At 42.8% G+C, this 12,796-nt stretch overlaps 1 non-coding gene across 1 annotated transcript; it reads left to right on the top strand.

Moving 5' to 3' along the window:
• The first annotated feature begins 12,504 nt into the window (after positions 1-12,504).
• On the top strand, positions 12,505-12,577 carry TRNAF-AAA (transfer RNA phenylalanine (anticodon AAA)). The gene has a single exon. It is a non-coding gene; the product is annotated as a tRNA-Phe (tRNA).
• The last annotated feature ends 219 nt before the right edge of the window (positions 12,578-12,796 follow it).

Consider the following 12,796-nt stretch of genomic DNA (forward strand, 5'->3'; position numbering starts at 1 on the left):
GAGCGAGCTGTACTGCCTCGACGAGGGGACGTCTCGCGAGCGCGCACTCTAGGTAGCGCTTGTTTTCCTCACGACCCGTGGCTCGTTCCCACTGTGCCAATTTTCGAAAAAAAAAAGCGCGTACCCAATGTTACAGATTCAATAAGATGAATGACTTGTCCAGAATTTAAAAAGAAAGAACGCAGAGTAAATTAAAAACACGAAGAAAAAAATTGAGGCAGAACCGATGGGCGCCCGCTATACACGTGGCGGCAGCGGGGCCAGGGCCTCCGCCGGAAATCTTTGGGCGAACCCCTCCACACACTTCGTCTGTGTGTGTTTGTGAAAACATTTATTGTAATGAGGTCCGGAGGCTCGGTTTCTTAAGCCAAGGCGGTTGGTTGGTTGGTTACAAACTTCTTTTGTTCTATTTACAAGAGAGCTGTGAGCTGAGCCCTAAGGGCCCAGCCTTTACAAAGTCTAGGGGGCGGTCCCTAGTCCGGGACCCCCGTGGCTTCTGCAGCGGCTTTGGGTCGGGCCACCAGGGCACGTTGTTCCTGGAGGGTTGAGCAGCCGAGCAGGGTGGCCTCCCAGTCCTCTCGGGTAGAGTGGGGGTTTGGGGGGAAAGCAGGGTTGGAGGGGCATGCCCACACCATGTGGTATGTGTCCGCAAACACCTCCCCACAGTGCGGGCACTCGCCCGAAAATGCCGGGTTGAAGTGTTTCAGCACCGCCGGGCACAGTACTGTATTTGTGTAGAGACGGAGAAGCCAGCGCTCCTCCGTCTTATTGAAGCCAAGGCGGGCCGCTCCCACGTTGGCACTGTCAGGCCAAGCCTTTCGGCGACATCATGGGCCCTCTGGACGGCCCTTAGTTGGTCCTGAAACAATGGGCTTTGAATCCTTTTCTCCCACTGTGTCAATTCTTCAGCGAGGTTGGGGAGAGTCGCGGGGCACCCCGCCAGCATATGTCTGATTCCAATGATGCCATTACAATTGTTGCAGTCCATCTTAATCTCCCTCTCTGGATATATTTTATTAATGGTGTACGGTGTGGGATATGTACCTGTTTGCAATAAGCGCAGTGAGACTGCCTGAGCCTTGTTCAGTTTTGAATGTGGCAATGGGAATTGCCTGCGCCCTAAATAGTAGTGTTTGGTAATGTCATCGTACGTTATTAAATGACCTCTAGATTCCCTGGCTTGATGGTGAACGGCTCGGATGTGACTGTCACGGTTAGCAAGTCCTCGTGCCAAGTCATGAGCAACCTCATTGAGGTTTATCGGAGTCTCGTCCCCTTTCCCCATATGCGCAGGAAACCATCGGATTTCAGTTCTCATAATCCCAATGTTTTCAAAAAGTTTAGCTGCAACACCAGCTACGTAGCCTTCGTCAAAACACTTTATAGCGGATTTCGAATCACTGTAAAAGCAGGCCCACTTATTACTCCTGATGGCTAGAGCAATCGCCACTTGTTCCGCCACCATGGGGTCCTTGGTAAAAATAGTGATAGCATCTTGCACTTTCCCTTGATAATTTGAGACAATGGCCGTATATGCTTCTTTACCAGCTTATTTTGGAACTCAGACACCGAAAATCCTCCATGGCTGCTTACAGTTCCAAAAATAGAATTGTCAGTAGATGGGTTATTCAGAAAAGGAGACATGTTCATTCGAGCTGCTCAATAACTAGCACTATACCAGATATATATGCGGTATTCAGGATACAGACACGTCTATACAGATGGCTCCAGTACAGCAACCTCTTCAACTTCAGCATTAATTATACCGCACCTTAACAAACAAGAATCATTTAAGTATTATCTCGTACTACTTCGTCCAGAACGGCTGTACTGTTCACAATCCTATGTGCGATAAAATTTATATTGTAAGAGATGCGCAAAAATGGGTAATCTTCAGCGATTCACAGGCGGCTGTAACGTCACTCTGCAGCGCAAAATGAAAAACACATAATATATGAAACACTTAAAGACCTCACAAAGGCAGCTAAGAGAAGCATGAAATAGCATTCCAGTGAATACCAGGGCATTGTAGCATCACTGGCAACACAGCAGCCGATGAAGCAGCACGACGTGCAAGCACACCTCAAAGATGATGTGCTTCCGCTCCCAAAATCAAAGAAAGAATTACGCTGCATTATAAGGACAACGTCTTTCAATATGTGTAGAAATACGTGGTTTGACCAGAATTCTAAGAGCTGGTATTTGTATCATATTGATCCGTTTACTGAATTCAAATTTTCATTGTCATTAGACAGAAATATATGGAAACCCTTATTCATCTATTAGGCTAGGCACTGCCTACACAAAACATTTCTTACACAGAATTGGCCGTGCGGAAACCCCCGAATGTGATTGTGGATTTGTAGACGAATATATACAGCACCTCTTTCAAGATTGCCCACATCACGACACACCAAGACGCCGACTGAAATCAACCTTAATTACATTGGACCGCAGACCTTTCAGTTTAAAGAAACTTTCGGGTCCTCGGCAAACAACATCATTGCAGAAGAGCGCTTTAAAAGCACTAAAGACTTTTCTTGAAAACAGCGGCATTGTTGGCCGTTATTAACGCTTTTATTATTACTTTCATTTCAATGTCGTTGTATATATGTATGTGTTTGTGGACTGTGTTATTTTGACTGTTCTGTTGTGACTATACGTGATAATGCATTTACACGATGTATATACCACACGTTGACTATATAGAGACTGTGTTATCAGGCGACAGTATCATTTGTATTTTTTAGACTTTTTTTTACAAAACTGTGAAGTCATGTAACTTGTAGATTGTATATGACACATGCTTCTTACGTCATAGTGTTATGTGAAAACGTTGCTTGACAAGTCCTGGTGCTTGTATAAAAAGGTTATTTGATATGTAATCTTCTACCTTGTATGTTGTAAGCTAGACCCATTCAAGAGCTAAGGAGTAGCTGGCTCTAAATAGTGCGTCAACATCTCCTTATATCACATGAATAAAAAGTGCCTGTCGGGATTTATCGCTCACGGCCAACGCCGCCGACACCGACGCCGACGACACCGGCTTTTCTGCGACACGAGCTCCTTAACGCTATCGCGTTAAAAAAGAAAGAATAGCAACAGCGGCCCCCTGATGGCAAAAAGTGCTTACGTCGAGTAGATTTGCGAACTAAGACCGGGACGGCCCGCTTTCTGCTAGCGTCAAGACCTGGCTTGGCCGCCAAACTGCGGCACGGGCACATCTGTAGTCCCGAGCAACGCGTACCCCACGGCTAATGCGTTGCGCGCATGGGCCGAGCGGCTCGCGTTAAAACGCAGCTTCCCGAAATGCAAGCAGTTCAAATCACGTGTTGCGATAATAGAGAGTTTTAGAATAAGGGCCCCAATAGTTTGGGGCCCCAAAGAGCTTTGCGGGTGTTATGGTTGGGGCACGCAGGAGTGAAAAGTTTTAGAATAGGGTTTTGCGTTTGCGGATAGCGTCTTGTGCCGACAGCGCCACTACGGCGTCAAAGAAAAGCTATTACAAATAATTAAATCAACTATACCATTTTAAGATAGGAATAGTAATTTTGACTTCCGTATATTCACGTTTAATTACAATTTAGAGGTTATTCTGTAAGCAGCAAACAATTAGATGCGCTTGGTTTTGAGCAAACCAACTTTATGTGCCTTTACCAGCCAAGCTTAGCCGTGTTAGGCCTACGAGCCATAAGATCCACAATCGAATTCGGAATCAGCGGCGTCTAATGAATCAATCTTCATAACACACGCTAGTTGAGAGAAAACTTCTCCTAGCTTGCGAACTTCACGCGTTACCACGAATCGAACCAAGTTTGGTGCTAGGTTAGAGCCGTCGCTTCGATGGGGGCCGCCATGATTGCTGACGCAAAGGTTTCGGGGCCGCTGTTTGGACACCCGCTAAATCGGTGAAGTCACGGTGGGTGAAGTAGCGTTCCCAGCGCAAAGCCCAAGCGCAGTTTGCGTCTCGCGCATGCGCAGTGACTTCGACGCTATTTCTTTTAGGGCCCAAAATGTTTGGGGCCCCTTTTCTAGAACTCTCTAATGACTGTCCGTACGGCATACCAGACGGTAAGGAGTCGGTAAGGCTCTGCTCGCACCGTGTTTCGCGAGCCGAGCTGCACCAAGCCAAAACAGTGAGAAACTGGCGTCGTCCGCAGAGTTCACGCCGTGCATGTCCAAGATTCGCGTGCGTTTTTCACCATGATAGGACCAAGGCACGAGCTAACTTTAATTCACCTGCTGCGACACAATAAAGTAGCAGGAATTAAGACAGCCCTTCTAACCGAGAGGTAAACTTGAGCTGAACTGAACGTGTGGCCGTACCCTTCGTAGCAGGCGAGTATACTCAGGCCGAATTAGAAAAAGAACAATAATAAAGAAACGCGAAAATCATCTAAAAGGAAAACAGCAAATGAAGCGTGGCAAAAAGAAGACACTTTGAGTTGGTGGCGCTCCCTGATGACGTAGAACTTTTATTGCTGTAAATAACCATGGCGTCTGAGATTGCGCCCGCGCGAGGGGGTGATCTCGGAGGCCGTAAACTAACTATTTGTTACTTATCTGTTTGTGTAAAGTGCTGGCAGCGGTGCAATTTACACCAACAGTCCCTTTCTTATATATTGCTTAGACAAGAACACTTGTGTAACAAAAAAAAGGTTCCGCGTGTTGTTGCACAAAGTGTCACAAGATGTCGCTACCGGCCTTGAGATTGGCGCCTACGTTTGCCGTAACCCGGCACTTCCGTAAAGAATAATAGACAATTATAGTATAGCGCGTGCAACTATACTGTACGCTATACGCTGTAGTATAGCGTACGCTGAACAGCGCACGCTCGTTACAGTTTTAGTTAAACCTGCGAGATTTTTGGATCTCAGAGGCCACATGGCGTTTTTGCGGCTATCTCCCGACTGCAGCGATAGGTGCCGCTAACATTTCAAATGTTTCTTTCGTTAGGCTTCGACTAGTTCGAAACAAGAAGCGATCTCGAAAATTCCTCAAGGTTACCCAAATTACTCGGTCGTCGAAGCGGCCCAAGAGTAAGCGAAAGCCGTTTACACAGCCATTTGCTAAGAACGAAGTGAATTTTATAAATACAACGCCAAATTCAATTCCAAGTGGGCAGCCGGGACCGCCGCCATGCGTCACGCAAATTACGCAAACCACGCAAAAACGCTAACGCTAAGTCTTAGAAGTAGCGTGTGGGCGCTAAACACAGCGGATCGCTTAGAGTTCTGCGCATGCGCAGAACTCTAAACGACCTGTATAGCCCACGCTAAACTAAAGCTGCCCATGCATCATCATCATCATCATCATCATCAGCCTATTTTATGTCCACTGTAGTACGAAGGCCTCTCCCTTCGATCGCCAATTACCCCTGTCCTGCGCCAACCGATTCCAACTAGCACCCGCAAATTTCTTAATTTCGCTACACCACCTCGTCTTCTGCCGTCCTCTACTGTGCTTCCCTTCTCTTGGTACCCATTCTGTCACCCTAATGGCCCAACGGTTATCTAACCTGCGCATTAGATGTCTTGCCCGACTCCATTTTTGTCTCTTAATGTCAATTAGAATATCGTCCACACGCGTTTGCTCCCTGATCCAAACCTATCTCTTTCTGTTCCTTAATGTTATGCCTAGCATTCTCCGTTCCATTGCTCTTCGCGCGGTCCTTAACTTGTTCTCAAGCTTCTTTGTCAGTCTACAAATCTCTGCCCATATTTCAGCACCAATAAAATGCACTGATTGTACACCTTCCTTCTCAATGATAATGGTAAAGTTCCAGTCAGGAGCTGACAATGACTGCCGTATGCGCTCCAACCCATTTTTATTCCTCGGTGAATTTCCTTCTCATGATCAAGGTTCCCAGTGATTAATTGACCTAGGTAAACGTACTCCTTCACAAGCTGTAGAGGCTGACTGGCGATCCTAAACTATTTTCCCTTGCCCGGCTATTGATCATTATCCTTGTCTTCTGCATATTAATCTTCAACCTCTTACACTTTCTCTGTTAAGGTCCTCAATTATTTGTCGCAACTCGTCTGCAGTATTTCTGAACAAAACAATGCCATCTGCAAACCGAAGGTTGCTGAGATATTCACCGTTGATCCTTACTCCTAAGCCTTCACAGTTTAATATCTTGAATACTTCTTCCAAGCACGCAGTGAATATCGTTGGAGAGATTGTGACTCTTTGTCTGACCCCTTCCTTTATAGGTATCTTTACTTGTGTGGAATTAAGGTAGCTGTGGAATCTCTGTAGATAGTTTCCAAGATAGTTACGTAAGCGGTCTGTACTTCTCTATTATGTAATACCTCTATGACTGCTGGTATCTCTACTACCTGATTAATGACTTCCTGATTAATGACATGGATGTGATTCATTGTAGAGTATCCCTTCCTGAAGCCAGCCTGTTCCCTTGGGTGATTAAAGTCAAGTGTTTGCACTTATTCTATTGCAAATTATGTTGATGGATATTTTATATAGTACTGGGAGTAAGCTGACCTATAATTTTTCAATTCACTAACGTCTCCCTTTTTGTGGATTAATATAATGTTTGCATTCTTCAAGTTTTCTGTGACCCTTGAAGTCAACAGACGCTTCGTATAGAGAGCCGCCAGTTTTTCAAGCATTATGTCTCCTCCATCTTTGATTAAATCGACTGTTCTTCCATCTTCTCCTGCTGCTTTTCCCCGTTTCATGTTTTGCAATGATCTTCTGACCTCATCACTAGTTATAGGAGAAGTTTCTGTATCCTGTTCATTACTGTTTCTAATGGAGATATCCTGACTCCTCTGGGCACTGTACAGGTCAGTATAGAATTATTCCGCTTCGTTTACTATCTCTTCGAGATGGCTGATGATGGTACCCTGCTTGACTCTGGGTGCATACATCTTGGTTTGTTCTATGCCAAGTTTTCTTCTCATCGATTTCAGGCTGCGTCCATTTTTTACGGCTTCTTCAGTCTCTCTCACGTTATGGTTTCGAATATCACTAATTATTTTCCCCTTGTTGATCAGTTTTGACAGTTCCCCGAATTCTATCTTATCTCATGAGTTGGATACTTTCATTCTTTGTCGTTACTTTATTAGGTCCTTTGTTACTTGGGAGAGCTTGCCTACTGGTTGCCTTGGTTTTCAATTGCTGCCTCTGAAGCCCAGCCTAGTTACGGTTTCATTCATTGCCCCCTCCATGTCATCTTCATCTCTCTGTTCTAAGGATGAGTATTTGTTTGCAAGTGCCAGCCTGAATTGGTCTGCTTTTACCCTTACTGCGTTTAGGTTGGCCTGTTTTCTTTTGTTTTTGTTTTTGACCAATTTTATTCTTTTTCTCTTCAAATTGAGCTGAATCCTAGACCTCACTAACCTATTATCACTGCACTTTACCCTACCTGACACTTCTGCATCCTGTTCTGTGCTGGGATCGGCGGAAAGTATGAAATCAATTTTCTTGTTTCACCATTAGGACTTTTCCGGGTCCACTTTTTCGTTAGGAATTGCGTCACTTGAATGGCTCAAAGGTTATTCACCTCGGCTGAAATATCTGGCATTCTGAAATATCTGGAAGAGTGTGATAGAAATTGTGGGATATTAAGTTACTAAGCAAGCGATCGTGTATATGGCGGGCATTATTATATGGTCACCAAGGAACTGTGTCTCCCAGAAAAAAAAAAGACCATCGCCCGAGAATTTGGTGAATGCACTCCTTAAAGCTGAAATAGCGCAGACAGTAAATATGCATCTTAACCAAAATGCTGTACTTGCTGTCAAGAAGACAGGTTTGCTGAAAACTTTTGCACTGTATCCACGCTAAAAGCGCAGCATGCGTACATCTAGAAAAATTCCAACTGTTAAGAGCTAAACCCTAATTCGCCGCAACAATTTCTAAACGCAAAAGTTAGCCGATAATGGCGGCTTCACAGAGACCTTTCAAGCCTGGACAATTCTAATTGAACAATTTAACAAGTCTGGGTAGACTTTCGGCTTTCTGCCTTGGAGCCAACACACTCTACCTAGGGAAAGTGCAACTTTGTAGATTAATTATGGAATTCGGTATTTCAGATTCGTTCCAAAAGAGTGCCGTCCAAAATGTTCCGACTTGTAATTGTTTTTTATGCGTTAAATACAAACCTTCGAAAATCAATCAATCAATCAATCAATCAAACAGTCTTTTTATTTTCGTCTTTCGTATACACGACAGAACGAAGAAGGTGGCAAGAGAAAGAGCTGCTTCGTCGCAGCTTGACTGAACTCCTGCCACCCGTACATAGGCAGCATACAGCAAAATACATAGGCAAGAAATGAGTGCACAGAGTTTATTTCTTCTTTTACAGTTTCAGAATTATACAGAATATGTATGTAACATAATATGAAACATTTAAGCAATTAGTAGAAACCATACAAAAAGAAACTGCATCAATACACGTATTGGCTAATTACCATGAGCACTGATCCAAAATTTTACCATAATACCATAAGTACTAATGAAACATCTTAGCATAATTAGATCAAGTGGACTTATTTTAGGGTACAAAGTTTTTCTTTAGGTTATACAGAGATCGAGCATTTATTTCTTCGTTAATGTTAGTATATCTATATCTGGTGCATAGCCTGTGTTTAATGTAAGTAGCACTGCGTGTCGAACCTTTTCTGTACCACAATGTGTGCGAGAGAAGGGAATTTAAAATGGCGGTTGGTACATAAAAGGATACAACGCTATGGGTTCCTTTAAGCTTGCTAAGTCTAAAAGCTTTCCGAGTTTGCAGAGTTGAGCGGTTTTATACATTGTTAGTAATTTGTGGGTGTAAATTTTGTCCAATTTTATGGTTTTATGCTTACGAAAAAGTAGATATGTACGTTCTAGAGACAGGGCGTTATCAATAGACCATAGTGACTCTTTACTGTACTAATGTAAAGTTTATGTAGGTTTGTAAGTGTGGTGTTTCCTCATACTGATGCGCAGTAGTACAAGTGGGAATTCAACAAAAGACCTTTTAACATTAGCCGGAAGAATGTGGGGGCAATGACTTAGCACACTGGCAGCTTTACTTAACTTAGTTATTAGGTTTTTTTTATGAGCTCATTCCAAAACGATTCCAAGTAATTTTACTGATCTTTCAACAGTGAGTTGAAATATAAGGACCTAGGATTATGCACCCAGTTTCTATTTCCGCAGATCCCTGTGGACGAAACAGGACACACTTCGTTTTAGATTCATTTAGGTTAAGGTACTATTTTTTTTTCACATTTGCACCATCTATAAGGACTGAGCAACCGTCTGCATATATGAGGTACTGGCATTGATCATAAATTCGTACGATATCGTTTATGTAAAAAAAAAGAAAAATATTGGGCCCAGTATGCTACCTTGAGGAACTCCGGATTCAATGTGCATCAGCCTGGATTTATGCTTGTTTAATTCGACGTACTGTAGGCGGGAGCTTAAATGAATGTTATTTGTTGCAAAGCCGTTCCTCTAAAGCCATAGCGTTTTTTTTATTTATCGAGTAGTATTAAATGATTGACTCGATCGAATGCCTTGATAAAAATGTCATGATCTTATTTTCGAAGGGCTGTTAGCAATCTCGCACGCGTGCTCTGGCGTTGCCCTTCGTTACAGGGACCCAATCGCATCGCGGAAGAAGAATGGAGCTCTGCCATCCATAGTTCAGAACTGTCACGCCAAACTTGGGCTGTCCACAGAGCCCACGACGCGGTGGTTAGGCTAGGCCTACCAGTGCCCACGTGGGAGCGGCCCCCAGCTCTGCCCTAGGGCAACGCTTCTCAGGACCTTGTAAATAAAGTTCTTTGTCTGTCTGTCTGTTTGCAGAAATGCTTCCTTTTGAATGAGGAGTGCAGTTTCAGACCTTCATCTTTTTCTGAAATCATGTTGACAATCAGTTAGAAGGTTGTGCTTTTTAGAGAAATTTTCTATGCGAGCGTTAGTGACCTTTTCTAATCCTTTTGAAGAAATAGGCAGCACAGATACGTTTCGATAATTGCTCAAGTCGTTTTTATCGCCGTTCTTATAAACCACTCTTGCTATTTGCATTCTAGTCGTGAAAACGCCCGACGTGAGGGACAAATTGTATATGTGAGTTAATATCGGTGCAAGTAATCAGTCACATACTTAATTGGCTTAATTTGAAGGTCGTCAGCGTCTTGACGGCGGCTGTTTCTTAGTCGCTGAAAAAATTGGAATTATTTCGTTCACACTATTTGGGTGAAAAAAATGCTGATTGTGGTATTCTTGAAATATTATTTGTTGTTTCAGCACAGCATGCACTAGTACCGATTCCGACGGAAAAGTCATTGAAAAAATTTGCAGGGTCTGTTCCTGACACCACCGCATCCCCAATTGTCAGGTTATCAACTGTGGCTTTACTTCTTTTGCCGTTCAAAAGTTCGTTAAGGTTCTTCCATAATATGTCACTGTTTCGAAGGCAATTTTTGTCAAACATACGGATGTAATAATTAACTTTGGCTTTCCTTAGAATTTTATTAACTTACTTCGAAACATTTTGTATTCTTTAAATTGTTCGATCCTTCGGGATGAAATAAAAGACTCAAAAAGTATTTTTATTATTATCTTGAAGTGGTCGCACGTTATCCAGGACTTGCACAGCTTTTCTTGCTTGCAATACGCGTGTAAAGGAAAGAACGTGTGTAATGCTTTTTCTACAATGCTAAAGGAGGCGTCGTAGCTTTTGTTGCCATCTCCTGCTGTATATATTTGTTTCCAGTGAACCTGGACAATTTTCCGCCTAAATATGTCTAACGTGTCCGGCGATATCTTACGATATGTTGTCGCCGGCCACACACGTGTCTAGAAGTCTTTGTGTCGCTTAAACATGCAGAAATTTGGCAAGTCATCACTAATGTCACAGGCTACAACACCAGATGCTATTTTTTCGCCAACCGTATTAGTAATGAAAAGGTCTAGTAGAGTAGCCGTTCATTTAGTCACACGCGTTGGAGTGACAATAATGTTCTCATAACCATTTTGTTGCAATAAGAGCGAGAGTTCTGTGGTAGAGCCTGAATTCCTTAAAATGTCAATGTTCATATCACCCCCAATTGTAAGCAACCATTAGCACACATTAGCAAGCGCAAGCAGAGAGTCGAGGAAACTTAAGAACATGGCAACATCGCCAGTTGGTGGTCTGTACAACACAGCAAACACACTCTTACCGCTTTTAATGCAGGTGATCTCAAATTAAAAATATAAATTATGGGGTTTTACGTGCCAAAACCACTTTCTGATTATGAGGCACGCCATAGTGGGGGACTCCAAAAATTTTGACTAGCTGGGGTTCTTTAACGTGCACCTAAATCTGAGCACACCGGCGTTTTCGCATTTCGCCCTCATCGAATGCGGCCGCCGTGGCCGGGATTCGATCCCGCGACGTCGTGCTCAGCAGCCTAACACTCCTCCGGATTGCTTTTACCACTGTCATAGATTTGAAAGCGATTCGATGCGGTAATTGGACCACTAATTATAAAAATTACACTAATAATTTTTTAGCCAACAGAGCTACATACGATTGATTCCAATGGCACACTTGAAGCGCGCTATCCGAGGAACTCGTAACAGTTTCCATAAATGCAAAAAAGTTCGAGTTGGTCCTTTCTGCCGCAGGCGTCACGTGTACGTGAACTTTTCGGGTTCGTATATCCTACCTGCGGTCAGTTGTTTTTTCATCCCCTTTCATGTCCATTCATTTATAATTTCTTTAATTAAATTAATAAGTACAATAATTTCTCCTATGCTGTCCTTGGTGTGTTTGTTTGTTGGCTTCTTACGATTTGGCTAATAAAATATCGGGCCCCTTGGTTCGTTTCCTTTCTTCTCGTTGACACACAGACGTTTATATATATATATATATATATATATATATATATATATATATATATATATATATATATATAACGTGTGTGTGTCAACGAGAAGAATGGAAACCAAGGGGCCCGATTTTTTATTAGCCAAATCGTAAGGGTTATATATATATATATATATATATATATATATATATATATATATATATATATATATATATATATATATATATATATATATATAACCCCACCTACGTTCCCCACCTACGGCAAGTTTTTTCATCCACTTTCAATTCCATTATTTTACAATTTCTTTAATTCAATTAGTAAGCACCAGTAATTTCCCCTGTGTTGTCCTTAGCGTCATTGTTTGTTAGCTTCTTCTGATGTCATCATTAAAAAAATCGGGCCCCTTGGTTAACCCCATTTCTTCTTGTTCTTTACATAACGAGGATCTCCAATCCGGCAACATTTATGCCTTCAGGTAGCACGTGTGGGTTTATTTACCGGTTGCCTTCACCCAAAAAGGTCACGTACTCCTGACGCCTGCGGCAGAAAGCATGTTCCACATCCGCCGCCAAAGTTTGTGAGTGGCGGCGCTGGTTAACACTCCCAGGGTTAGTTCTAATAGTAACACATAAGTACCCCAGAAAGCGGACGGGAAGACGGCGCCGCGGTAGCTCAATTGGTAGAGCATCGCACGAAAAATGCGAAGGATGTGGGATCGTTCCCCAACTGCGGCAAGCTTTTCTGCCGACACTTTCAATTACATTAATTTATAATTTCTTCAATTCAATCAGTAAGTACAAGTAATTTCCCCTGTGTTGTCCTTGGTGTCTTTGTTTGTTGGCTTCTTATGATATATATATATATATATATATATATATATATATATATATATATATATATATATATGTGTCAAAACACGTGTCACCCTTCTCTAGTAAAGCTTCCGCTCTCCT

The sequence above is a fragment of the Dermacentor albipictus genome, chromosome 1, assembly GCF_038994185.2.
Source record: "Dermacentor albipictus isolate Rhodes 1998 colony chromosome 1, USDA_Dalb.pri_finalv2, whole genome shotgun sequence".
NCBI lineage: Eukaryota > Metazoa > Arthropoda > Arachnida > Ixodida > Ixodidae > Dermacentor > Dermacentor albipictus.